The following is a 25,797-nucleotide window of genomic DNA, read 5'->3' as shown; positions in this document are numbered from 1 at the left end:
GTTAAACTTTGCACCAGCGCTGCCGAAAGTCACACCCTCCCAGGGGGTGACCCTCCCCCCAGGTTCCACACCCAGTCTGGCATCCCAATCTCTGTGCTCCCGCTGTGCAGAATGCCATGGGCCTCCAGCTAATAGACAACCCTTGCTTCTGCTCCAACGCCAGAAGGGTTTCTGGATGCAGAAACCCCTGCGAACAGAGACTGCAGGAAGATGGGTTTCCAAAGAAGAGAGCAGCGTGCGGTTTTCTGCTTCCTTGTATCTTGAGCTGGGATTAGAATAGAACCCAGTGGGTGGGATCTTTAAAAAAAAATGTATCTTAGGGCTCTGCTATTCTTCCAGAATCTAGAAGCACACACTCTCCTTCCTGGGGACGACCGCTGGGTTTTTCACTCAGTGCCCGTTCCAATGGGGAGGTCGAGGCAGGCTCCGTAGATGGTTTCTGGCCATACAAGGTGACGCCATTCATTTCCTCTGCGGATTGCTACCCAATAGCACAGACAGAAATCATGCAAGAAACAGCCTCCTGTCCATGCTATCTGGTGGCACGGGACAAGGAGGGAGACAGGATACTGAAATGCAACTTGTCTCATGCTGATGTTACTTGGGTTAAAGGTTTTTGTTTGTCTCCTCCTAAAACCTTCTGTCCCATCTAAAGAAAATAAAGAACTCATGCTCACAAACCAAAATGACCACGATCTGTAGTATCCTTTCTTTTTGAAAAACATTTATCGCTCACTCAGCCCTAGAGCCCAACAAACTATGCATTTTCTTTTTCTCTTATTTTACAAGGATTTATTCTGTGTGGGGACGGGGTGGGGGGTACATACAGAGATGTTATCCCAACATTATTGCCCCCAGCAGCAAATTATGAAACAAGGTAACCAAAAGAGAATGATGGGGTTTTATAGGGTAACTTTCATACCGTGGAGAGATTTTCTTCCATGGTTAAAACGAGATGCACGAGAATGACACCGAGCCGTGTGCTGGGGTGATGTCTGGAGGCTCTGCAGCCACACTGAGATCATGAGGGAGTCAGTTTACTGGTGTGCTGGAATGCAAAGACCAAGGAAAGCCTCCGGGTGTCATCATTTTGCTGCAGAATTCAGCAGCCCTGGAACTACCTCTGGCTTCCTCCTTTAAGAGATAACAACAGTCCCTGGCCTTTCAGCCACCGTGAAACAGTGAAAGCAAGCTACAGAATTCTGGGCGCTTTCCCACGTATTTTTCACTTGAGTTCTGAACATGCTCAGCAGCAGACACTGGACAGCGTACACATGAGGTGGCAGCCTTACTGTCTCTTCCTACAGCTGGTCTGGATATAGATCTCGAAACTGGCATCAGGTTGCTTGGTCACTTTCCTCTCTTTGAGGTAACACTTGAAAAGGAGGCAGAAGACAGTTCTGCACGAAGTCTGGCTCATCTAATCTCCCAGCAAGGTAGCACCCTGTTCCCCTCACCAGTAAGGGCAAGCTCAGCGCGGGGTTCTTGATTCACTCGCTCATTCATTCGCACAGTCATTGATTACGCGTCACCTTCCTTCCACGCTGTGAACTTCAAGGTTCTTATTGTTAGAGAAGAACAGGAAACAGATTGGAACTGACCCCAAACATAATGCACTGCGGGTCCTGAATGTTTTGAGCGCAGGGGAGGGCCTTACCCGCAGTGGCTCATTGGCAGGATGGTGTTTGCAGCCCCCAGAAGATGTGTGCTCAATAAATGGGGTAGGCGTGCCTGGGTGGCTAAGGGACTTGAGCATCCAACTCTTGGTTTCAGCTCAGGTCATGATCTCAGAGTCGTGAGATCGAGCCCTGCATCAGGCTCTGAGCTGAGCCTGGAGCCTACTTAAGATTCTCTCCCCTCCCTCTGCCCCACCTACCCCCACCACTCTCTCACTCTCTAAAATAAGTAAATAAATCTTTAAAAATGAATAACCAGGGTAGACAGAAAGCCCAGAGGATTCCGTGGATGGCTTTCATGACGAAGGTAACAACTTATCTTGCCTGTTGAATACTGTGAGGCAAAGCTCCAATGACTTTTTTCTGCTTCTGGGTTTCACCCAGAATTGACCCCCATCAACTCCAAGAATGATGTTTAAGAGAGAGAAGGAAGCACACAAACTAGAAATGCAAAGCTCATCTGACTTACCTTTCTGAAGGCCTGAGATACCTTTGGTCTTAGCAAAGGTCCCATGCCTGGTGTTCCACCTGTGACATAGACACGTCTCAGCACAAAGGGCCAATTCCTGCACGGCCAGCGCCCCACCCCCACTTTGCACGTGACATATACATCTCACTCCTGTTTCATTAATCCTTTCTGTTTTCTCCATTCCGGTCTTCAAATCTGTACTGAAAAACATAATCACAGTAATCGTAAATTTGAAAAACATTAGCAAAATCTTCTTGACAACAAACATGAGTTCAAGTCACTTCTGCCACCTTCAAGAGCCTTAGGTCATTTGTGGATAAAAGGCAGGAAGGACAAAAGCCTACCCCAGCAGCCCAGCGCCGTCATGGAGCCATCGGGAAGCCCAGGGCCTGAGCAGGACTGATGAGCCGTAGGAACCCGTTACCTGTTGAGTTGAAAGGCACCATTTCACAAGTGCGCAACTCGTACTCTGCTGGCGGGTCCTGTGGGCGTCTCCTCCTGTGGGTGACCTGGCGCTCACCTGCCTCAGGGTGACGGGGTGGTGGCCTGTGCAGATAACGATGTCTAAATGCTATCTTCTGTTTCCCCTGGGACTTCCCACTGGGCTTCGTAGTTGATGTTCACTGCCATGTTCTCTACTCCAGCGACTGCCTTCGTGATGGCTAATTGGATAAATTATCCATAAAATCATTTTGTTTCTAAAAAGGTGCTTTTAGATGAGAGCTGGTCGCTGGTGAGAAGCAATCTTGCCATGTCCCCTCTCCTCTGGGGGAGATGGAGTGAATGACTTCACCTTGGAAAACTAAGCCACTCTTGCTTTTACAAGTTCCCTGAAGCAGGAGCCCCAGCGTTTTGCCAAGCACGTTAGTTTTCTGTTTCCTCAACGTGCTGGAAGCCAGATCACTGTCTGCCCCGAGGTGAGGCAGGGGTGTCTGGGCAGGGGTGGATGGGGTCTGCTCAGCCTGCTGTTCACCTGGAGGCGGGGAGGAATCCCCATGAGGTGGAGGGAGCACGCACGGCTGGGGAAGCCCAGGGGACCGAGGAGGAAGGGGTGGCCCTGAGCACACAGGGAGAGGGAAGGATGGGGCCCGCCGCCCTCAGGAGAACTAGACAACCCACCAGCCCTTGGAGTAAGGCGTTCAATGCTCACTTCCTGAAAAAGACTCCAAGAAGTCAGATATCCCAACCGTTTGGAAAAGACACTCCACTGTCCTCTCGCTTCTTCCCCTGCTCTGAAAACAATCTTCACATTGCTGATTTTTATTGTTATTTTTAAATTTATGATTATTTTTGTCATTATTAGCACTCTGCCACAGGACATCTCCCCACAACCCACAGTAAGTCAGCATGACTTCATCACCAATGACGCACCCGTGCAAAAATCAAACAAGTTCATGTCTGTGTTGTCTAAGCAAGTCAAGGGCACGGGGCATGGGGCTCCACCATCGTTCAGGCCATAGGTGACGAGCAGTCTCAAGCCTGACGGTCCAGTGCCCCACTGGTGACTTTGGCCTGTGAATTCCATCAACCCTTGTGTTGTCTAGGGCCCCGTCCCTGGTCCTCAAGCACTAGGATGTCCAGGGAGTCTTGAGCTTGCCCGTGATGGAGAGAGGATGCTGAACAGGCCCAGAGCCCAGACAGGAGTCCCTCTTAGCTGGACCAGGGGCAGGCAACATCCTGCTGCTGGGGATGGCTGCATTCTCTAGACTCGGCCAAAGACCATCAAGGGACCGTTTCAGAGTCCTCTGGCTCCCTGGTGATGGTGACAAGGGCCAAGGCAGAGACTGACCCCCACCACCCTTTTTCCAGCTCATGAGCAAAAACCGTCTCTCCCTGAGTGGTTTGATCTTTCTCCTTTATACTTATAACTGGAGTGCAAAAAGTGTCTGGAGCCTTTGTGTTTTATCTGGTGACTCAGTAGCCGAGCCAAGCCTCTCAGGAAAGGGACCTCAGGAAAGGGACGATGGGAAGAAGCACGCCAAGCAGAAGTCTGAGACAGCCGGGATTGGAAAGGTTATTCTGATTCTGCTGAGGTTTTCATTCTTCCAGCTCTCAACAGGGTCTTACTTCCCGTCTGCTACTGTACATAAGGCACCCCAAAATAGGAAGATATACTCTTGATCAAACAGAAGGTTCTTTCTAGAACGTGTCTGTTTTGATCACTGTTCATTTTCCAAGGCTCACCTTGCCATGAGTACAGCAGATAAAAAGCTGAGTGATGAAAGCTAAAGAGAAGAAAAATAAGGAAAACAATGAGTAGGGGCATCTGGGTGGCTCCGTCATTAGGTGTCTGCCTTTGGCTCAGGTCATGATCCCAGAGCCCTGGGATTGAGCCCCGCATAGGACTCCCTGCTCAGTGGGAAGCCTGCTTCTCCCTTCCCCACTCCCCCGCTTGTGTTCCCTCTCTTGATGTGTCTCTCTGTCATATACAAAAATAAAATTTTACAAAAAGAAATCAAAGAACGATGTGTTAAACTGTCCATGAGGACCCTCTACCCGACTACCCAATAGAGGGAAAGCAGTCAACATGGCCAACGACTATGGACTTGCCCCCAGCCAAGTCAGCATGTCTCTGCCCTCCGCAGTGCCTTCCGTGTATAATGGCATCCTGGTCCCACTTGAAAATAAAAGCACTAGATTTCATTGAGTACTTTTCACATGTAAAGCACTGTTCTAAACATTCTACTTCTCCTTTCTCATTCAATCCTCCCCAGGTCTCCGTGGTAGAGATGACATTACGATCCCCATTTGCCAGAGAAGGAAACTCATCTGAAATTGGATGGTGGTGATGACCAGGGGAGAAGACGGTTGTACCTGCTTTAGCAAGGGGATGGTAGAAGAGTTCTTCTTTGAATAGTAATAGACATTCTCCAGAAGTTAGTTACTGAAAATATACTGGCTGAAGTACACAGATGTAGTGACCAAATATACCATTTAATCCCAGACAGTCGACTTCTCAGAAACCTAATAAAGTTCACTATCCTGATGAGCTGGCATTAGGAAAAAATAGTTTAGGCTTGGCGGTATTCACAGCAGTTGCCACACAAAATAAAATAAGCCAGGACTGCATGAAACTTGTCCGTGACCTCCCTACGCACAGATACACCACATCTTACACTCTACATTTCTGCAGGATATTCCTTGTCCACGTGTTTGCTGAGTGACCCCCTCAAGTATGAAATGACATAACAATGGGAAAGTCTTCGGTGTAAGAAAATACCCATTGTTGAACTCCTGGTTAAGAAATTGGTCCGTGGGAACGAACAATCACATCAATATCTTCTTTAAAAAATTGTTTTGTTTAAATTCAGTATAGTTAACATAGAGTGTATCACTAGTTTCAGGGGTAGAATTCAGCGATTCATCCAGGGCTTATGACACCCAGTGCTCATTACGTCATGTCCCTTCCTTCATGCCCAGCACCCAGGCACCCAATCCCCCAACCCCCGTCCCCTCCAGCAACCCTCAGTTTGTTTCCTATGATTAAGAGTCTCTTATGGTTTGCCTCCTTCTCTGTTTTCATTTTATTTTATTTTTCCGTTCCCTGCCCTACGTTCGTCAGTTTGGTTTCTTCAATTCCACATAGGAGCGAGATCACGTGGTGTCTGTCTCTGATGCCTTCGTGGGCAGACTCCAGCCAGCTGTCGGACACGAACGGGGGGAAACAACAACGATGTGACTCTCCTACCTTTCACAGTTTCCCAAGACATGCCCAGGGGGGAGTGGAGAACTCCCCGCGTCCAAGCAAAGCTATAGGCCACGAGGATCCGGCAGGACCCAACCCTCCGCACATCAAGCGTTGACAGTTATCAATAGAAGGAGAGAAGAGCCAGCAAAGGTGATTCGTGGGCCCCAAAATGACAATTCAAACCCAGCACACACAGCGGCCCGGGCAGGTGCTCTGGGACAACAGCGACGTTCTGAGCCATGGGAACAGGAGCCCCTCCCTGCTGCACTTGGGCCGGGCCCCCACTAGCCACACAGTTCTCTCTGTCCACACTCTCCTTCTGAAAATGGTCATTTCATTCCCTTCACTCCATTCACTTGGGTTCATCCTCTAACAGTCCGTCCAGGAAGCCTTCCATGGGTCCACACAACTCTGGTCCCCCTCTCTTGGGCCAGCAAGCACTTAACAGCAAACAGTAGTTCTGCACCTCATCTGCTGATTGACTATTTCGTACCCCTTCCCCCAAGATGCTGTGATTCCTCTAACACTGAGAACCGTGTTCGTCATGGTCAGGACTGCAGTTCCAAGCCCTTAACACTGCCGGGCAGGAGGAGCTCTGTGGCCAGTCAGGGTCCGCTGGATTTGCCAGTGAATGAGCCCCAGAGGCAGAAGGGAAAGCTAATGCTCATTTTTCCGGGTACCCAGTGTGAAAGAGCCCTCAGCAATGAGACAGAACCAGGGAGGGGCTTCTGGAATTGCTTGATGGTAAAAGAGACAAGCATCCCTGGTTTTTGGCTCCTTCCACACTGTGTCCTGCCTTGAATATGGCTGTGATGCTTGGAATTAGGCAACCATCCTGTGACCATGAGGGAAAGTCAGAGCCAATCAAATGGCATGCAGGCCTAATGTTTCTGAAAAACCAAATAGATGCCAACAGCGGCCGAGATCCAGACATCTTGCTAAGTAAGCAAAACAAAACACTGTCTCAAGTGGGTTCAGTTACCAGAGTTCTCTGCTCCTTGCAGTGGAAGCATTTCTGACAGTAGTAGTAGTAGGTATTGGGCAGAAATACCTCAACAGCCTGAGATCTCATCATCTGAAATTAAAAAGAAGATCGGGTATCTCTCACACTCAGTAGATCAGATATCTGTTACACTCACTGAAACTGATTCTAAGGCAATCCACAATCTGGTAACTGGTGGAGGGAGAAGGAAGAGATTTAAACACACAGTTACAAAGAAGGGGTTCTAGTTTTTACCCTGGTCTCACTAAGAGGGAAGCTCTTGCTCATCTCTTCCTCCGACATTATCACGAGTAGTTCACCCACAACAAACACATAGTTGTTACCAACAAAGGGCACAGAGTGTGATGAATAGTTTTTAAAGGAGCTGCTCGCCCCTCCTTCGTCCCAATACTACTTATGTAACTAGTTATGTAACCTATCGACAGCCACATACTTGAATCCTGATCTTTTGATTTCATTGTGTCAGTTCATTTCCTTTAGAATTAAAAAAAGCAAAGAACAATGTTTCTCTAATTTATGACTAGCTATAATTACCTCCGAAAATATCTGTCCTTCAGCCACGGAGTACTTTTTATAGTTGTTGGAGGCGTCGCTGGTAAAGTACACATTGACATTGCATTCTAAGAGCTATTAATAAGGCAAGACTTGGATGTTTTTTCTCCACTGAGTTCATTCCCCACCTCCCAGCCTTGGAGTGACTGCTGTATTTTTAGCCAGCCAAGCTTAACCGCTCTGATCACAGAGTCAGGATCTGCCATTGAATTTCTTAAAGAAATCAAGAATGAGCTGGAGTTTTCCCATGTGCATATACAAACAGGCTGTCTTTTTTTATATCTGAGCTCAAATATCATACTGTATTCTGTTCTATCTAATTGCGCTAAAATTTCTGACACAATATCCATTACATATGAAATTTACATGCAAATGACAAATAAATAGAATCTTGCTGCTGCTCCCTGGTCCGTGGTTCTTCTGGTCAGCAAATCCTATTAGGGGCTTTATTAGCCAGCTCCGTGATGGAAATGCTTTATCTGATCCTATGACTTCAGCTGTGCAAGCCGGCCCGGCTGCACTGTAAAATGGAATCTAACTCCTATGGCTGTTCTTCCCTCTAACAGGAAACCACCAAAATTGAGTTATTGAATTGACGCTGTCAGTAGCATTAGGAATATCTGCACAATCTCATTTCTCATTAAGCCACAAATGTTCTCCTTTTTCCCTCCATTCCAGCACAGAATTATAACTGACGAGCACAAAGGTATACAAGCTGACCCTTTCAAACCTGCAACCACTGCAAAATGAGGTAAGACTAGGCCAGAGGAAGGGGACAGGTGGGTCTGGAGGAGAAGCTGCTCTAGGAAGCCTTACAAGACTACCTCACAGAACTTCCCTTAATGACAGAGGCTACCTCTGTCCCACCTTCAGGTTGAACCCTGGGAAGAAACCGCTCAGATTCACTGAACTGACAAATCACAAAGCATTCTTGATTTACTGTGACCTTTCGGACCAACTGCTCTCTGTTTCTAGACAAGGAAAGAAAAAACCTATTTTGAGATGAGCTGAACTCAGGTGTACACCACACAAACCCTAAAAATAAGCCAAACAGTGGAGAATTCCTGTGTGTCTCACTGGAATTTAAGTTTAAAAAGTTATTGAAGATTTTTTTTTGACAATTAAAAAAGAACTCATTAAAAAGTAACAACAATAAGCCCATGCGATGCCAACATAAATGACATATTTATGAAAAATAACTATTTAAAAAAAATCCATGAGAGGAGGGACACAGTTTTGGATTTCTGCAAATCTCTGAATGTCTGACTTAAGACAACTGGACTTTCACATCAGTTTCTGCATTCAATCTCTTGCAACACCTCAGACGATGCAGCTTCCGGGAAATCCCGCCACATGCACATGAAGAATAAAAGTGGGAAAGCTAATGACAACACGCTGCTGCTGATGGTGATGGTGATGATTGGAGTGCTAGGAACCCCAGGGGTCCCTGGAACCTACCCTGAGAACCACAGCATTTTGCAGGTGAACAGCCTCCTCTGTGTGTAACAGGCCAGTTATCAGCACTCTGATGTCCTGGTGTTGGAAAGCTGTTCACAAGAGGCTCTGCTTGGCTCGGGTTCACACCTTCTACCACATACCCTTCATCCAGCCCCCTCGGAACTCTACCAAAACAAGCAAGTGGCCCATTTTTTGTGTCTCTAAATTGGTTCCACCAACCCTTGGTATAGGAAGATGTAGAAACTGAGGCCCAAAGAAATCATGTTATGTCCAAAATCTAAGCCCTGGTGAGTGGAACCAGAAGATGGCTTTCAAGTCATGGAAGAGAGTCATGGACCAGTCCCCAGCCCTCAGCCACCATGGCGATGGTTTGGCTGAACTAGGTCTAAGGCTCATGTTAATCTGTGTCATCTTCTCTGCTGGACTGAAGGATCCTGGGATTTCAGAGTCTGTGGAAGAAGACAGTCCAGAGAGATGAACTCCCGGGAGTTAGAGTCTTCCATTGCTAACCATTTCTTCTGCACTGGTCCTAAAGGAAAGTCCTTAACAAGGAGATCCACGTCCACAGCAAGATCTCCCATGTCATCTACCTCCTAAGAGAGGAACTAACAAATCGGTCCATCCCACAGCTAACACCTTCCCTCCTGAAATCTTCACATGAGTGATGAATAAGTATGAAAAACGGGAGTCCCGCAGGTGGGACAAGGAATGGGGGTTCTGACTCACAACCCCTCAAACGCGGCAGGATTTGTCAAATCGCACATTACTACTTTCTATCACAAAGCTGAAGGGGTGTTTGTCCCACAGATATTTATATATTAAACCCTGCTCTTAGCCCTGGGGAAAGGTGAGGAATTCGGGTGCCGTCCCTGCCTGCACAGAGCTCACATTCTAATGGGCATCACCGATGCTAAATAAACAAGAAATCAAACCACCCCAGGGAGTGATGAATGCAGGGGAAAAAATGAAGCTGGGTCATGGGAGAGCCTGTTTCACATGGGACCTCCTTGGGATGGAAGAGAAGGCTCTTTAGAAAGAGAGGATGCTGGGGCTTGGACCTCTCTGAGGGGGAGAAACCAGCTCTGCAGAGGTCCACGGAATCAGCATTCGGGCGGAGGGAAGAAGAATCACAAACCGTCATGAACAAGCCTGGGGATTCACGGAGCCCCAGAGGGTCCAGGAGGCTGCGAGAGGAGGCCAGAGAGGGTGGTGAGGTTTTAGAGAAGTTCCTGAGTTTGAGTTTCCTCACCATCTTCCATGACTCATCTGTTCAAAATCAAATCCTTCTCAAATCTACAGAGAAAGAAATTGGCCTTTCTACTTTATGCCCAAGCCAAATTTCCAGCACTCAGATCAGCATTAAATCAGAGCTCAAGCAATCCAAATGGTCACTTTGCTGGCTCAGTGAAACCCTTTCCTCCAGTGAAACAGCTCCTACCATTGATCCTGGCGCCCTAAGCCCGAGGGCAGGCAGAAAGTCCCTTAAGCTAAACTAGTGGAGCCCGAGGACTGTATAGAAGATTTTATTCCCATTTAGAAGGAAAGCTGCAATGAATTTATTAAGTATGACTGCAAGTATATAGCCATGATAAGAATAAAAAATCACTGCGAAGGACCCTGCAGGTTGGTGGCAGATTTTTAATTTAGTATTTCAAATTTAAATCTATTCAACAAATATTTAATGAGCCCTAACAAGCCGCCAGTCCTGTGTTGGGGTGCAGAAACAACACGTCTGCGACCCTCTGTGACAAGCACATAATCAGAATGACAGGCGCAAATACGGATAATCAGCTCTGGTGCTGGGAATCAAAGGTAAAGAGAGCAAAGAAGAGGGTGGGATAAATATTAGCAAATAGCCTTATGGAGCTGGACCGTGTGGATCAAAAAAAAAAAAAAACCACGCACGTCTGCATAATTAAAATATCTCAGTCTCTAATTACGGATTATAAATTATAATGGTATGTAATACATTATCTTCTTCCTTTCTCTCGTTAAGTGATCTCCGAAGTCATCGGTCTAGATGACAGCGAGTGGTAGTTGACCTAAAACAGGACAGAAGCATTTTTAGAACAGAATTACCAGAGAGAAAGAGCTCCAAGGGTAGTGTCACCAAATGACACCCCTACAGGTGGGACGAAATCACAAACTGCACCCTGGATGCCTGATTAGGGCTGACCCTTTGCGTTTTTTAAGAGCTGTTTACTGCGCAAGGTCGCTGCAAAGAAACTACAAGACTATAACATGTGCAGCAGGTCACCTGAGCCAGCTACCTACCAATGAATTCAGTGAGAAACATCTAACAGATCTACTGAGCAGAAACTAGTGTTGCATTGTTACTGAAGTTAAAAACAAAAACAAAAAACTCTAAAGTGAGCAGAAAAAGCATTTCTTGGAAATTCATGTGGAAAACTGATAAATCCTCTCGGAGCGTCAGGAAAGAGCCGGAGCTGTTTCTGCGTCTCCCCAGGGTCAGGCTTCTTTTGGCATTTACAACACAAGAAAACGAATTCAAGTTAGACACGCGGCCCCGTGCAACTTGGTCACGTATCGGAGGCAAGGTTCCTGGGCGACTTCCTGTGCTCTGAGGCTCCTTCAGAGTCCCCTCCTCACACAGCTGGCCCGAGCTGGGCTCGACCTCAGGGCCTTTACACATCCCGCCGTCTTCCACCTGTTATCTCTCCCTCGGGCTCTCCATGGCTGGCTCCTTACCCTTGTTCAGGTGTCTCAGTGAAGCTTTCCTTCCCAGAGCACGGTTTCTGACCAGCTCTCCTCAATCCCCAAGCCCTGCTGATAATTCTGGTGTTTATCACCCCTTATCACCTTCTTCCCTGTGCTGGCGTCCTGACTGTCTACAGTGTAAACACCTTGGGACTTGTCAGCCCTGGTTCCCTGTACCCGCGCAGCCTAGAAGGGAGCCTTACCCGGAGGAAGGCCTGGGGCTCTGCACGCAGCAGGAGAAGAAATGGAGGCTGCAAAGTCAGAGATTCGAAAAAGCTGGAGAGCTAGGGAGTGTCGTGCTGGGACTCCGACCCAGGTGGTCCTAAGTAGCGGGCCACACTGCCCCTCACTCACACCCTTGTGGAAAGCAGCTCACAGAGGAGCCCGACTGCCAGCCTCACTGTGCCAGGGTGGCTGTTTTCTGCCCCCTCTGGGAGAGAGGAGGGAAATACACCTGGTGTGTGAGCAGTGGGCTCCCATGACCACAGGAAAGAATCCACCAAGGGTGGATTGCAGGCCCTTGAATGTCCACTCCAACCCTAGCCACCCAGCCCGCTTCACATGCTGACCCGTGAGTGAGCCGGCTACACGGCACGCCAGAAGGCACCCCGCAGGTGCAGTGAAGGTTAGGGACTGAAGACGGGCAGCTTATTCTGGGCCATCCCCGTGGGACCCAACCACATGAACCCTTAACAGTGGAAGAACAAGGCAAGAGAGTCAGCGAGAGAGACGTCAAGGCAGAAGCAGAAGAGGCTGGAAGCCAGGCGGGGACTGCACCTGCCATGGCCACTTTGAGATGGAGGAAGGGGACCGTGAGCCCAGGAATGAGGGCTTCCTGGACAAAGCCCTCAGTGGAAAGCCGGCAAGAAAACTGATGTCACCCCAGGGAAGGGAGCTGCTCGCCTTTCCTGGAGGCTCTGGGCTCACAGCACACTCATCCAGCTGGGAGCCCAGCATGGTGAGCAGGTGGAGGGATGAGTTCTGACTCAGAGGCAGTTCCCATAGTAACCGAGACCAAAGGGAAGGCTGAGCTGAACTTCGGGAGGGAGAAGGAGCTTGAACATCACTTTGGAGTATTCCCGCTCTGTGGATCTTCCCACTGCTCGTGAAAGAGCTCCTTATTTCTTTCTGGGAAACCACCCTGTTTTGGTTTACTCTGTGTGGTTTGAATGGAGCCCAAATATTCTAGGGGTGGACTTGTGACCCTGCTTAGAATAGACGAACATGTGACCAGGCAGAGCCAATCAGAACATTCCATCCTTTGGGTGAAAGTCACTGGCTCAAATCAGACCAATGAGAGGCAGGCCTGGGATCTCTCCGGCAACCTCGGTGCTTAGGACGGCAATGGGCATATAGTAGGTGCTCAATAAATAGCATTTAATTAATTAATGTGTGCTGTTATTTAGTTGCAAGCAAATCAAACTTTGCAAATACATATATGTATTTTGACAATGGCTTAAGTAATGTTCCTAATTATTACCTCTATCGCCTTGCTTACTTGTTTTCTGGAAAAGGGGGGATGTCTCCCTTGTCAGAGGGAATGTTTCCACTGGGACAAGCCTTACATTTCTGCTGCATGCTGCTGGAGCCCCAGTGACCAGGACGAGACCCCGAACACTGCAGGCGCACAGGAAATGCCCGTGGAAGAAGAACAGCACGGTCTACCCCCAGCCTCAGTACGGCTTCTCCTCCTGGATTCTATGCTCGGAGTTATCTGGGAATTCAGCTCAAACACTGATTCTTCGAACTGAGAAGGGTGAACACACTCAGTCTAATTTAGCCAGAAACAGGGGCCAACAACAGACCTCACTCTACTTGGCCTCTAAGAAAGCCTCAGCCCAGCAGTAGGGGCCACTAACGCAAGATTTGGTTCCGTGGGCCAACGGAACATGTGTTCCACACTAAGCTGGGCCAAAGCAGGTGTTCGTTCATCTCTATCTCCGATCACATCAGGAAAAGCTTTCTGTCTGGAGTCTAGAGGAAAATGTGCCAACCAGACCACTGGACGACCACCCGCCTAATTCAAATTTTAATTATTAAATACATCACGCAGCTAAGGAGTGCAGAAAATAACACAGCACCCCTGTCCCCACTAGCTCAGGAAATAAAATACGGGTGTGCTGAAGTTCCTGGGAACCCACACCTCATCCCACCCACCCCCTGCCCTCCCCAGAGACAGACATGATATGATTTCCGAGTGTATTTTTTTTTTACTGTGCACTAAATAATTAGGTATTCATAAAAATGTATGAAATTGTTTTGCATGTTTTAAACAAGATATAATGATATCTTGTTCTAGGTATGCTCTGGCAACTTGCTTTTTAATTTTTATACTCAATTTTACATTTTAAAGACTTATCCCTGCTAAAACATGCAGCACTAATTAATTTTCATGGCTGGTTAGCATTTCCCTGGATGAATACAGGAACGTGTGTCTGTCTCCCATGCTCCTGTTCATGGGCGTTTCAGCTTCCGTGCCTGGAGATGCTACCTCTCCAAGCACAGAGAACTGGTGACAGGTCAGATTCTGGGGTCAGTTTCTGATGAAAACGCTCAGTTCAAACTCACTTTCCTTAACTTTGCTCCCTTGAGAACAGCACTTCACCCTTCTGGGCCTCTGTCTGCTCCTCTGGAAAATGGGGATCATAATCCTGAGGATTTCTGAAGGCTGCGAAGAATTAAATAAGAGGGAGGGATGAAAAGCATCTCAGAATCTTCAGGACCGATCTGAAATCCAGGGACTGGAACATCCAATCTCAGTTTATAAATGCCCCATGAAAAGCAGCAGACCATCACCAAGTTGCATTCAATCAAGCCAGGCCCTACTCATCCACTCAAGTCTCCTCCTCCAGGAAGGCTTCTCGGGTTGTCCACCTGGACTGCATGGTCCTCTCTCCTCTCTCGGGTCCCTTCCTGTCCACATCACTTCCTCAGGGGCTTGTTCTGAGAGTCCTTCACTCAGAGGGTCTATGTCCCTTGAAGCCCACCACACAGGCCTCCGTAGTACATGCTCGGCTAAGTCATGCTAATCGATCGTCTACTTGGATCCAGCACCCAGCAAGACAATCCTGCTGTCTTCTCTGGGATCTCATTAGTATTGCTTCATTTCATTCTCTAATTCCTAAAACAGAACCACTGAAATGGAGTCCTTTCTATTTCTAGACTCATTTATTCAAAAGTTACACTTTGGCCTGGGGAAAAATATGTTAACTTGTGCATTTGCCTTCTCTTTCCCTCTACAGAGTCTGAGAGTTCCGTGAGGGCTTGGACTATTTTTCAGGGGAAAAAAAAAAAAAAGACTGAACACCAGACAGCGAGAGAAGCAGAGAGGAGAGGAGAAAGAGTGGAGAAAAGGGAGGAAAGCAGGAGTAGAAGAAAAAACCACCCGGGATTTGCACACAGGACAAGGCAGAAATGCCTGGAAGACGGAAAGTGTACTCTAGCGGCTTCTAGGGATCCCACACACACGGGGCACAAGCCCCACAGCACCGAACGGGGTTTCTGGAGTCAGCAGCCGAGACTTTGGGCCACTGAGGCAGGCCGGCAAAGAATGTCTGTGGCTGCACCGGTTCTCACCTCTGATGATGAAACCGTTGTTGGCCGGGTTTTCCAAGGCCCGACAATTTAGATTTGATTCTGGTGGGGCAGAGACGTGACCTGAAGTACCACCGAATCACGGAGTGAGACCATCATCTCCTGCAGGTTCTCCTTCCGTCCTCCTGTCTGGACTTCAGGGAGAAAGTCCTGAGCCGGGGCTAACCTGTCGCTGGCAGTGACGCCTCCCCTTCGGATGGAGGACGGAGCAGGCCTCCATCCAGGCCCTTCTGCAGACAACGGTAATTCGACTGAGTTTCATGTTGTTGTTGTTTCCTATGTGTGGTCTTTATATCTGTGATCACCTTGTCTTCCTCATAAGCCAGTTTCCTACTTATGGTGGTAGAGGTCAAGTTTCCTTTTTAGATGTATTACATGTTTTATAAAAGCCACTGACTTAAAGACAAAGTAAATAATTATACATGGGGTGCACATCTGGTGAAACGCATGAAAATCGCACATCATTGGTATGGTAAAAAGCAAAACTACCGAAGTGGTAGGTAGCTGGCATTGAGGAAACAGCAGATAGAACACATCATCAGGGGATCTGAAATGATAAATCAGCTGTAATGACCAGGCAGGGGGTGGATATCTTCCCCGGAATGAGACAAAAGCCCTAAGTACACTATCCTTCTGAGCTCATGACATTTTATTGGCTGGATCGCCAACTGTTATGGTGTTGGCCATCCACATACCTTATTTGGGATCAGCCTCATACTACTTCTCAAGTCAACCACAGACCCATCAAATATGCATTGATCACAGAGAGGTCATGTGGCATGTCGAAGGTTGCAAAGCTACTTCTGGGGGGCCTGGGATTCATACGCGGGTAGCCCGAATTCAGTCCTCTCTTATCCCCTGTCCCATGTGAGCTCGCAGATCTGAGCAGCCCCTCTGTGACCCAGGAAAGCACTGTTACAGGAATCCAGGAGTGAATTCTCCCAGGGTCTTTGTCAAGCTTTCCCAACACAAAAATCAATCCAATTCCACCCTGACAACCCCCGGACCCGGCACTGCACATACTCCGCACCATGTGTCACCCCCGTGCTGGAAGTTTCTCAAGGCATTGTCAGATTTAGATACCAGTGGTTAACCTGAACCTAATTACATGTCACTGAAAAAGAAATTCAATTCCTCCTGAAATTAGAAGTTATCATTCCTGAAATTATATCAGTCTCAAATTCAGACTGAAATAGCAATGCGACACGTAAGGAGAAAATTCACAAGAAAAGATATGAAAATGGCTCTCAAACAGATGAGAAAGTGTTCAGACTCATAATTAGGTAAAAGTTAAAACAACACTGAGATGCCACGACTTGGCTAACGGACTGACAAAAATTACAAAGCACGCTAACACATGTTGCTGGCGAGGTTGTCGGGAGCAGGGCAGCGCTTAGGTGAACAGCATATGCACTTGTGTCTTAACCCAGGGGTCCCACTTCTAGAAAGCCATCTGAAGCTACTCCATTCAATATATTAAAATATATGCACACAAGTTGGCTCCTTATAGCACCGTCTGTAGCTGCAAGATATTGGAAACCATAAAATCATGTCTGGATACAGGGGACTGGTTGAGTAACTTGGGGTGCACCCACAAGCGAAGGACTAGACAGCTACAGCAGAGGACGGGGCGGAGTGGTGCTAGTAGAGGGGTCGGTGTATGGGAACTCTGCGTACCTCCCACTCAGCTTTGCTGTGAACCTAAAACTGCTCTAAAAAATAAAATCCATTTAAAAGGACGAGGGGAAGGAATGGGGAACTGAATTGGGAGTCATTTCCAGGACATCGTGTTAAGTGCACACATGAGCAGCTATAACAGACCCCCCCTGGTGCAGAAGAATGAGGGTGTAAGAGAACACACACACATCTGCTTACTGGGGCAAAATAATCACAGGGAGGATACAGCGGAAATGAAAGAGATTGGAATGGAATGTGAATGGCACTGATGAGCCCAGGCATATTACAAATGAACAACACAGCCACACAGAAGGATAGGAGAAGGAAAAGATCCGGCCTGAGTCGCTTTGGAAACTGTCTCTGGACTAAGGCTAAAGACGAGGAGCACTTCTGAAACAGCTCACGCTAGGAATGAGTAAGGACGGAAACACGGAACGGGAAAGCCGAGTTTCTCGATGTCAGAAAAAGAAGGTAAAAGTAAGAAGAGGGGAGAAGCACAGAAAGAACGCTGGTGATTTACTGCAATCAGAGGTGTCGGTATGAATCGTGTTTGCAACAGACGGATGGACAGAGAGATAAATGGAAGGACAGAAAGAAGTTGTGGGTGCGCACGCGGGTACACGGGTTGCTGTGCCTACATCCACTTGCTAGTTCTGTCTACACACGGGGCTTCGGATCCATCAGTGCAACTAGCACTGAGGCCAGTGAAGTACAGGGCTCGGCAATGTCCCCTAAACCCCTTAGCTCAGCTCGAGAATGTTCTCCATTTGGCTGACACACAGCCAGCCAGACCCGAGGGTAAAACGCTCAGACTGGATCTTCTTCTAACAAAACCTTTAACTTCGGGGTGAGTTTCACCTGCAGGAAAGGAAATGAAATACGAATCTTAAGGCCGTTCTCCTCAATTATAAATAGGTTTAGTACACCTCCCAAAGACTCATTTACAAGAAATTTAAGTTGTATTCTCTTTCTTAGTGACCGTGGCAAACTCCTCTGGGCGTTCGAGGAGGCTTAGGCTTCTGTCCCAGCCTGCCTCGAGCATAACGCAAGACACATTTTGTCTGAAAGCTTATGTGGAAAGTCATAAACGCCGGCAGGCAGGTCCTCCTTTTGTCCCGGAACCCGCTGACCACACAACGTTCCATCAGGGCTTAGGAACATGTTATGAAGTCACGGGGACGAGTCTTGACAAATGCCGCACGCCGGGACAAGCCATCATCCCCCGTTTAATCTCCCAAGCCAGGGCCGTGCCATCGGTCTTTTTTTTCCATTAGCAGGTGGCACAGTGGCTGTCCACCTCCCGCGTGAGAGATGAGGTTGCACCGGCGACAGCGTTCTCTGAGATGCCTTCCGGTCCCCCACTGCACGAGGCCGGTCCTCAGAGGAGAGTGTGATGGAGCCGCGGTGAGGCCCAGCTTGGAGCAGGCTCCGTCCCTGTCCTCGGGGTGAGCCACCAGCTGGGAAATGGGCAAACGCGTACGAACCCACGCATCCAAGCGCGCGCACATCCGTCTACCCATCTACCCTCCATCACGAACGAGACTCCCCTGGAAACCTGTGTTTTCAGTAAGTTCAGAGTTTCCAAGAGGCAGCGAGGTCCCGTGCCCCGTGGTGGGGAAGGCTCCACACGTTTAACCACTCGCCGGGGAGAGGACACGAGGCTCGTTCCCGGCTTGGGGGCTGCTGCCCCTGACGCTGCGACGGAGACCCATGCGCAGGTCTGGGCGGGGACGTGCGTGTGCATCTGCGACACATGCCTGCGAAGGCAGTGAGCTGGCTGGCCTGGCGAGTGGGTCTGAATTTTTAAGAAGCTGCCAGCTCGGTTCTATTCAGAAAACCAAGTTCTCCAGCCATCCCCATGGTCCTCTGGGTCCTGGGGTGACAGCAGGGACAACTGGAAGTTATCCTAGCCTTGGAGCATGCATGATCTAGGTTTGGATCCCAGCTCTTCTTCTCACAAGACTTTCAGGATCAAGCGATTCCTGGCCAAGAAACAAAAGCAGAATCGTCCCATTCCCCAGTGGATTCGGATGAAAATTGGTAATAAAATCAGGTACAACTCCAAGAGGAGGCACTGGAGGAGAACCAAGCTGGGTCTCTAAGGCGTCCCACATCACGCGATGACACACCTAATCGGGCACCACGTATTTAATTAAGCTACTTGAGGATCATGTGTTCTATTCCATCACCCTGTAAACACCTTTCTGCCTGGCCAATAGATACCATTTATCAGCGAAAGATTTTTCTGTTACTATAGCTCTGCACCAGTGGGTTGGTTTGGTAATAAACGTGAGGCCTTTGAGCTGTAAAAAAAAAAAAAAAAAAAGAAGAAGAAGCTGCCAGCTCTTGGCAGACCGGTTGTACCACCTCCCATTCCCACCAGCCACGCCGGCTCTTGGCAGACCGGTTGTACCACCTCCCATTCCCACCAGCCACGCCGGCTCTTGGCAGACCGGTTGTACCACCTCCCACTCCCACCAGCCATGCTGGCTCTTGGCAGACCAGCTGTACAACCTCCCATTCCCACCAGCCAGGCCGGCTCTTTGCAGACCGGTTGTACCGCCTCCCATTCCCACCAGCCAGGCCGGCTCTTGGCAGACCGGCTGTACCTCCTCCCATTCCCACCAGCCAGGCCGGCTCTTTGCAGACCGGTTGTACCGCCTCCCATTCCCACCAGCCAGGCCGGCTCTTTGCAGACTGGTTGTACCGCCTCCCATTCCCACCAGCCACGCCGGCTCTTGGCAGACCGGCTGTACCACCTCCCACTCCCACCAGCCATGCTGGCTCTTGGCAGACCGGCTGTACCACCTCCCACTCCCACCAGCCAGGCCGGCTCTTTGCAGACCGGCTGTACCGCCTCCCATTCCCACCAGCCAGGCCGGCTCTTTGCAGATCGGTTGTACCACCTCCCATTCCCACCAGCCACGCCGGCTCTTTGCAGACCGGCTGTACCACCTCCCACTCCCACCAGCCATGCCGGCTCTTGGCAGAACGGTTGTACCACCTCCCATTCCCACCAGCCAGGCCGGCTCTTTGCAGACCGGCTGTACCGCCTCCCACTCCCACCAGCCATGCCGGCTCTTGGCAGAACGGTTGTACCACCTCCCATTCCCACCAGCCAGGCCGGCTCTTTGCAGACCGGCTGTACCGCCTCCCACTCCCACCAGCCATGCCGGCTCTTGGCAGAACGGTTGTACCACCTCCCATTCCCACCAGCCACGCCGGCTCTTGGCAGACCGGTTGTACCACCTCCCATTCCCACCAGCCACGCCGGCTCTTGGCAGACCGGTTGTACCACCTCCCACTCCCACCAGCCATGCTGGCTCTTGGCAGACCAGCTGTACAACCTCCCATTCCCACCAGCCAGGCCGGCTCTTTGCAGACCGGTTGTACCGCCTCCCATTCCCACCAGCCAGGCCGGCTCTTGGCAGACCGGCTGTACCTCCTCCCATTCCCACCAGCCAGGCCGGCTCTTTGCAGACCGGTTGTACCGCCTCCCATTCCCACCAGCCAGGCCGGCTCTTTGCAGACCGGTTGTACCGCCTCCCATTCCCACCAGCCACGCCGGCTCTTGGCAGACCGGCTGTACCACCTCCCACTCCCACCAGCCATGCTGGCTCTTGGCAGACCGGCTGTACCACCTCCCACTCCCACCAGCCAGGCCGGCTCTTTGCAGACCGGCTGTACCGCCTCCCATTCCCACCAGCCAGGCCGGCTCTTTGCAGATCGGTTGTACCACCTCCCATTCCCACCAGCCACGCCGGCTCTTTGCAGACCGGCTGTACCACCTCCCACTCCCACCAGCCATGCCGGCTCTTGGCAGAACGGTTGTACCACCTCCCATTCCCACCAGCCAGGCCGGCTCTTTGCAGACCGGCTGTACCGCCTCCCACTCCCACCAGCCATGCCGGCTCTTGGCAGAACGGTTGTACCACCTCCCATTCCCACCAGCCAGGCCGGCTCTTTGCAGACCGGCTGTACCGCCTCCCATTCCCACCAGCCAGGCCGGAGAGATCCCGCTTCGGCACCTCGTCACCAACGTCGGGCACCGCGCGGGTGTCTCCAAAGTCTGTATTTAAGCCGGGGAGCGGGTCACAGAAATTAATTCAGGAGGACGCCTGGGTGGCTCCGTGGGTTAAGCCGCTGCCTTCGGCTCAGGTCAGGATCTCAGGGTCCTGGGTTCGAGCCCCGCATCGGGCTCTCTGCTCAGCGGGGAGCCTGCTTCCCTCCGCCCCGCCCCCCACAACGCTGCCCGCCTCTCTGCCTACTTGTGACCTCTGTCAGATAAATAAATAAAATCTTAAAAAAACAAAAACACCAAAAGTTAATTCAGGGATGGCCAGGGAACCCAGAGGGAAGGGACACTTGCTCTGAGGAGGAATCTTTACACTCACGCAGGCTGAGCGACCAAGGACTCGGCGGGTGCCTGAAGTCGTCCACTTAAGCCTCCAGCAGAGGGTAGAGAACCCGCCGGGAAGGCGCCGGCGGCTCACCCGCTGTGGCGTTGACAGGAGGCTTCCCCTCGGTCCGCGGGTCCCCTGTGCCGCCATCTTGGATCTACAGCCTTGGCCGTAGAAGAAGCCCCGCCCCCGCGGCCTTCCTTGGCTTCCCATTGGGCCGATCAATGTCACGTGACCACCCTTAGCTGCAAGGGTGGCTGGGAACTCTATTTTCCTTTAAGCGGGGCACACTGCTCTGCCAACCGTATGTAGGTGCAGCCAGGGAAGAGCGGGGGGCATTTACCGACTCGGAGTCGGTCCATGAGCAAACAGCGCTACAAGGAAATAATCACCAAAACAAATAAAAAAACAAAACCGATAAAGAGCTTAAAAGGGCTCCCCCTTTGGAGCAAGGCTAGACATAGAAATGCACGATTTCGTTTTTCACGATATGCCTTTCTGGATATGTTTGCAATGTTTGCTTCTCAATAAATCCCCTATGGTTCCAGGAGCTGAGAGAACTTAGCACTACTTCCGCTCCTCGTGCATTCCGAACCAGCTCCCGTGTGCTAACTGCACTGGGCATGATTTGCTGCAATTCTGCAAGTGCTTTCTCTGATCTGGCCTCCCAGGTGACTTAAAACAGAGTCTCCCGAAAGGTGTTTCTCTTTTTTCTATACAGTCTCCTTGAACAAGAATAGCCATTTGCATTTTTGAGTGGGAGGGCAGGATAGGACAGTTACAAAGAAATAATTTTCTAAAACAAGGATGGTTTTAACATCAAGTGTTCACCCAGTTGTGCAGTGTCTCTTTCGAGTAGGAGATACGAGATTTGTTTTTCCCCTGACCTTGGCAAATTAGTTTTTGTTTTTGTTTTTTTTTAACAAGGTATATGGAGAAGCCTGCTTAACAGAGGATAAATTATGCAGACAGGATAAGCTCCACTTTGTCTGAACAGCTTGTTAAAAGCCATCCTTCTCATAGGATGTGGGGCTCAATTTCTAAAGTCTGCGAGTATGGCATCAAAAGTACTCCTGAAAAGTATCTTAAATCTCCCATAAAGGACAAAATAACTCCATCTCTTAATAAATCCAGCATAATCAGTTTTTTCTTGAGTGTTGTGCCAGATTGCTGGTTCTTTGGCCCACCTCTAGACGAACTTCAGTTTAGGCAATGTTTCTATAAAATAAAAAACATAAAGACATCACACAATCACACACAAGTGAATGTGTGTGTGCACGCGCGCGCACACACACACACACACACACACACACACACAGAGTCTGAATCCTCTATCTAATCCTAAAGACTAGACTGATAGTCGAAGCCAACAGAGAAGGAGATGGGAGATTCACTCTGTGCTTAATCCAGGCACACACATGTACTCAAATGAAACAGACAAGAAAGATAACCCCCTACAGGCCATCACACATCTGCATATGTGGCCTTGTTTTTCTGGAGTGTGTAGAGAGGGGCACCGTTACAGACTTTAGGAAACACTACCGGAGACAAAAGAGTGTATTGAGCTGTTAGGAAAACTGGTAAGAAGGGTGGATTTCTCTGGAATTCCAGGCTGTGGATGCACATTTCTAAGAAGCGAATGCAACTTTTCAATATCGGTTGGCAGAGCGTCCTCGTGTCCTACCAAAGTGCTCCAAGCCCAGCTTAAACAGTTTCAGGAAGAAGAGAATCCACGAAGGTGAATTTGGCTTTTGACCACCAATGGGTCCAGAGGCCGGGGTGGAACTGGTGGCGCCACAGGAAAGACGCAGAGATGTGTGCAACCTGTGGGCAATTTAATCCATAAGGTCCGGCAGACCCTCACCCCTGTGTACCGTCAAGAAAGAGGTATTCTCTCATTTTGTCCTCCCTGACCCGCAGGCCAGGACCCTAGCATCAGCTGTGGACACAGGCACTGCCCACCCTCGGGGGTGGGGTGGGGTGGGGTGGGGGCTGAGCCAACACTGCTTTCTGCCTGCTGCTCCTGGGGCTCCGGAACCACCTCTCCCACCCCTCCCATCGTGTCAGCGCAGTGACCCCAGCCCCCCCCTGCACAGAATAAAAATAGCAAGAGTCATAAGGACCCCTGGCCTCTGGAACACTCCGGGCACTGTGCTTTGTCCCCAACATGCCCATTAAGTCCCCTCAACTGCAAAATGTTCATTCTCGCCGTGCAGGGGAACCGAGGGGACGGCCTCAGGTATGGGACTTCTAGGAAACCCTGTCCTACAAGATAGGCTCACACCTGCTCGCCCAGACACCAGCGTCTTTGAGCCCTACAATCGCTACTGCAACCCCCCAAATTACATCAGACTGAATCTGGGGTGTGTGGCGGGGTCCCAGATTTCTGCCAAGTGGGAGTTTCTGTTAGCTGCCTAGCGAGCGAGCCTTCTTACGTGATCCAAGAACAGGTGCAAAAAGCCAGGCCCTCCCCCAGGACTCCCAGTCCCAATTAGACAAGCTGAGGTTATGGATGGGGGCCCAGGATGGGAGCCCGTGTTTGTGCCCCACTTCCTGGATCCTAAATGCCACAGTGTGTTCAGTGTGGAGTGGGAGTAGACCCCATGGAAACCGGCCGTGGGGGACACTAAACGCTTCCCCTCAGCCATGCTCCCTCCTCGCTCCTGGGAACTGAGCCTAGTCTGGTTCCAGGTCCTCCACATGGTTCCTGGCAAGGGTGCTGAAGGTCCTGGAACAGACAAATTTGTCCCAGTCCCCTACGTGGCTGCCCACGGGTCTTCCCATCCAGGGAACGGTCCGCCCTGAGCTCCGCAGAGGCACTTCTGGTGGCATCAGCGCCCCCGCCAGATTTCCCCAACAAACCCCAAGTTCAAGCTGCCGCGCCCTCCAGAGAGTCCTCGCGAAAGACGCCCCACTCTGGCCTTACCTGTGCCCGGCCGCGCGCCAGCACCGGGCGCAGCGCCGCACACCTCCCCGCAGAGTGTGAGCCCTGCGGCCCCGGGTTCACAGCGCCCGCCCTGTACCTGCGGGGGGTCCTCACTCGGCGGCTCCCGCTCCGCCCGCTGCAGGCGCTCGGATCCCCGCAACTTCCCTCCAGCCCCTCGGGCCGCCCAGCTTCCCGACCCAGCTCCGCCTACCTTCGCCCCGCCCCCGGCCCCGCCCAGATCCCAGATCCTTCCCCGCCCACCTGTGCCCAGTCCCCGCCCAGCCCCACGCGAGGTGAAAGTGGAGAAGCAGAGCCCTCCAGCCCGGGTTATTCCTGTAGACTGGGATTATTCCTAGGGCTGCACGAGGAAGAGAGGGAACGGATGCTGGGCGGCTCCAGCAGACCCCACCGCAACTGGTTCCTTTACCCCTAATTTGTACTTACCTTCTTCTGGCCTTAGCTCTCCGCGGCGTAGCCTTGGAAGGTTCGAAGACGGTTCTCAGGCCTCTGAGTGGAGGGTGGCAGAAGCTTTCTCTGAGCTCTGCGGGTGTGTGCGTGTGTGTGTGTGTGTGTGTGTGTGTGTTTCTGTGTGTGTGCGCACGCGTGTGTAAGCACACAGCAATTTGGTGAGGCCACACCTGCGCTTGGAAACCGCGGTTTCCTGGGCAAGGGGACAGGACGGATGAGATGGGAGAAAAAGTAATTCCACTCGAGGGCCAGGAGGAGTAGAATGCGGCTAAGAAAACGTCCCAACCCAAAAGGGGACCTGTAAAATAGTGATGCTTGGAGTTTTCGATGACAGTAGAGAATTATGTTCTTGAACTAGTGATGCTAAATTCCCCTGTTGTCTACTTCAGGGGCTGCCGCAGACGGACCCCAAGGGAGAAGTAGGGAGGTAGGGGGCCTGACTGTGACCTCCTGTAGGGACTGAGATCTTGTTTTTGAGGCCCAAAGGGCTGGAGGATTTTTTTTGTTTTCATCTTAGGAAATATGTTTGGCCTCTCCAGATCAGTGAAAAATAAAATAGATCCCACTATTCCTGACTGAGGTATGGGGGCCTGCTTTACTCTTCCTCCCTGACCTGCTGCCCATCTGGAGGTTTGTGATTTGTGGTTCCCACACTCATGATTTCTTTCCTCTTTACGGAGAATATCAGCCTCCCCGTTGGAGAGCCAAATGCAGATCCCAGAACAACTAGGACAGGGGAGTAATCTGGGAGGTCTCTTAGGGAGTGACTGACCCAGAGAAGGCTCCTCTGGCCTCTTCTCGCTGCGCCCACACCCACTCCTTCCCCGTGTCCCCCGGCCCACCTATCCCTTAGGAGCTGGCTTTACATCTATTAATCCATTTTGCTCTTTGGGATCACTCTTTATTAAATCGTCCCTTTCAAAAGGTTAGGGAATTTAGATACACACAATGGAGCCCCTATTTACAGGGCATCGACTTGACTAGCCCATTATCCTGTTTATTTGGTTCCTTGCATATAATCTGTCTTCAGTACCTCTACCTGCCTTTCTTCCCATCCAAAATGTAAGCCCACCACTGATGGCTTCGTATGTGCTACCCCTCCCCCGCCCCAGAATTCTCAACAACTCAGTGTGTACTGCAAGTAGACAATTGTCAAATGGACGAATCT

The 25,797-nt window shown here is 50.3% G+C and overlaps 1 long non-coding RNA gene and 1 pseudogene across 2 annotated transcripts; one reads left to right on the top strand and one right to left on the bottom strand.

Moving 5' to 3' along the window:
- Nucleotides 1-764: 764 nt before the first annotated feature.
- LOC309848337 lies at nt 765-24,331 on the bottom strand. Its single transcript, XR_014302969.1, has 3 exons — nt 24,162-24,331; nt 2,146-2,345; nt 765-1,551 (listed from the first exon to the last, which is right to left on the bottom strand). It is a non-coding gene; the product is annotated as an uncharacterized lncRNA (long non-coding RNA).
- Nucleotides 17,742-19,137, top strand: LOC309848336 (large ribosomal subunit protein eL39 pseudogene; annotated as a pseudogene). The gene has a single exon. The product of its transcript is annotated as a large ribosomal subunit protein eL39 pseudogene (transcript).
- Nucleotides 24,332-25,797: the final 1,466 nt, after the last annotated feature.

This window comes from Mustela nivalis (assembly GCF_964662115.1).
Source record: "Mustela nivalis genome assembly, chromosome: 14".
NCBI lineage: Eukaryota > Metazoa > Chordata > Mammalia > Carnivora > Mustelidae > Mustela > Mustela nivalis.
The sequence above is the reverse complement of the archived record's forward strand: the minus strand, read 5'-3'. Positions and strand labels throughout refer to the sequence as shown.